This window comes from Trachymyrmex cornetzi, unplaced genomic scaffold (assembly GCF_001594075.2).
Source record: "Trachymyrmex cornetzi isolate Tcor2-1 unplaced genomic scaffold, Tcor1.1 scaffold327, whole genome shotgun sequence".
In the NCBI taxonomy this organism is placed as follows: domain Eukaryota; kingdom Metazoa; phylum Arthropoda; class Insecta; order Hymenoptera; family Formicidae; genus Trachymyrmex; species Trachymyrmex cornetzi.
In genome coordinates this window covers 211,148-214,368 of record NW_017297972.1, presented here as the reverse complement: position 1 = coordinate 214,368, position 3,221 = coordinate 211,148, and positions in this window count along the sequence as shown.

The following is a 3,221-nucleotide window of genomic DNA, read 5'->3' as shown; positions in this document are numbered from 1 at the left end:
AATAATGGATGCACTCGTTTCGATGCGTGCACCGGTAATTTGCACTCTGCGCGACGTCAAGTAATTTCTCGCGGCTAGCAACGGAATGTATATGGCAAGCAATAACGAGACCGGCAAATCTCGCCGGTTACGCAGGTAATTTTCGCTCACAGAATACCTTCACGGTACGCGTATATCGGTAACTTTACGTGACACAATAACGGTGAACGCGACGACAACTTGGTGTGGTTCACTTCGCTTTAAGGCTCGGACTCAGATTTGAGAAGCACGAATAACTATTATTGATCCGTGTCGATCTGGATCGGGAAGCGAACTAAACTCTCGCACGCGCAACGTATGCACGATAGTCAGCTTTTCGGGTGTCGCACAAGGGGGATCGCGTGCCATCTGAGATAAACAGCGTGGTTAGAACAGGAGCGAGATATACTCGTGTTTCGAACGGTGTCGATGAGCTATTGACTCGTCGTCCCGGAGAATATATTTAATTTAACGATGATTCCGGAATAATGATCCAACAGGGATCGAAACGTTTGTTTTGTTGTTTGTTTTATTATTTATTGCCGGCAAATTAAAGCTTTATATTATAACTAAATGACATGTTTTATTCTTTTACTGTTCAAAAATTTTAATTTATAACGACTAATTCTTAGGCTCGTAACTCTTTTTCTTTCGATTTTTTAGATATTTTCTATTATTGATGAATTTATAAAGAAGTTTTTGAAATAAAGATTCTATTTTTTTGGAATGAAGATTTAAGATGCGTATTAATTACCACGCTCATTCGCCCTGTTTTTTTGGAGTTTTTTGTTGTTATATAAAGAGATCATTGTACTATATGAATGATCCCATGGCAGGAACAGTAATCAAAATACAAATGCGTTTCTTTAATAAACTATAATTAAATTATTTAACTTTTTACATTTTACAACGTATAAAAATAAAATTACATGTTGTCTGTACTTATTATACTATATAATAAAAATATTCTTGGCGCATTCTAATCATTGTAGTACATAAATAACCACATAAGAAGTAATCAGTCTTATCATTGCATGATTCTATCGCAATTTAAAGATCCTTATATAATAAAAACATTTTCATTACATTATAATTATTGTAGTACATAAATAACCCCATGAGAAGTAATCGCAGTCTTATCATTGCATGACTCCATCGCAGTTTTAAGATCGTTACATAATAACCAACGACTTGTAATTCGCCGGCAGTAAGCTACAAAATGACCAGGGGTATAACCGATAACACCTACTAATCTAAAAATGAAGAGTAATTAATACGACTCTTTCTAATTTATTAAGACTATAAACTACATACCTATATTTTCTCTTCAAATGTAGAACAATATAAAAATCGCTTAGTACATTACATTCCAGTAGTCATTTGGATTTATGATCTTGCGTCAAATTCGATGAAAATATGGAAATTAGTCCGATTAATTTCCATAGCGATTCTATGACAGTTTTTTTTCTTGACATTTAATTTTTTCAGTACATGGACGAAATTGTATAGCTTTTTCCAATGCTCCGAATCCATCTCTCTCAATCGTTCTGCGATTCACATAAAGTAATGGAATCTTCTTTGATTCAGTGTTGCAAGCGGAATTATTACATTTGTATGTTTTAATTATACTCGGTTCAGACTCAAATAATTCACTCCATATGGTCCCAATATTATTTTCTGCATTTAAAAAATATGGCTCGAGTAAAGTTTTTGTTTCCGTTCGTTGAACAATTGGGTAAAATTTGTTTAGAATCAAGAATCGTTTGTGAAAAATATCGTTTGTTGGTGAGACCTTTCTTCATAAAAGCGTTAACCAATTGTAATGTCTCATTGGTAGATGATTGAATTACTGAACAATAAACTGAATTATCTATTGCACTGAAGTAAAGTATTTGAATAATGGCATCGAATCCACATGTATTTTCAACAAATATTGTTTCCTTTTCGAATTTTACCGGTTTTGATCTTAAACCATTTGACAACAAAAATTCTTTTCACTGCGGCCTTTTCATTTGATTAATGACTTTTATTTCCGAGTACGGTTTGAAATATTGTAACATCTTGATGGTACTTGAGGTTTGTCATTATTATTTATTGTTGTGTTCTTGTTCTTTCTTTTATTTCCATCAGCATCTGTCTTGTCTTTTTAATTATTTGTTGTTCATTTGGATTTATAATTTTTGTATATGAATGGTCAAGTAATGGTATACTTGAAGAAATAGGAATCGCAGAAAATGGTGAAGAAGTATCATCGACAAAGAATAGTCTTGAGTATTACGGTTATTATCCAGAAATAGATTACCATCAATGAACTGCAGCATATCTTTACTTTCTAAATTTAACATTTTGAAAATAAGTGTCTGATTTTGTAAACATTCAGTTTTAGCCTCAAGTTGAAAGTCATGTTGTTTATTGAATGATTGTTGATAATTGATGAAACCATCATGAACGCAATTAACATCAGCATATTCTCTGTCTGATTTACTTAATTTTGTATCTGAGTTATAAATCTGACAGATGTTTTCCTTATGTTCCAAGTTAAAAATTATTTTATCTTGGTCATTCGGTGTTTCTACATTTTTCTTATCGACTAAAGTATCTTGATCATTTTCGAAAACATCATTTTTATTAACTAATCCTCTCCATATAATTCACACGATATCAAATCTGAATCATTGATTATAAAACAAAAATTATCAAAATGAAATTTTGGATTCGAGAGTAAAACAACTCTATCGATTAATCCCGCTATTGTACCTATTTTTTGAGAAACCGGATGTTGCGACCACAAATTCAAATATCTATCCGAAAACGTCGGTTTATGATACCAATCAAACTCTATCACTTCACCCTCCCTAAGGTAAATGAGATGCTTCAAGATGAGAGTACATATGAGATCATAAACAGAGATCCAACAAAGAAGATTGTAACGGATTTACGCAATTTATTAATTGGATGGAAGGGAAAAGAGTAAATTTTGCAGGCAAAATATAGAGAGTTGTTATGTAGTGAGGGTTTATTGCCGAGGCCTTATGCACTCCTGAAAATACATAAGCAGGATGGTTTTTTTCGTTTAAGTCTCTTCGTTAAATACCCCTTTATATTCATTAGCGGCGTTTTTGCATGGCATTATTATAAATACTATTCCTAAGGCTAATAGTCATATTGATAATAGTTTCAAATTAGTTGATAAACTGGATGGG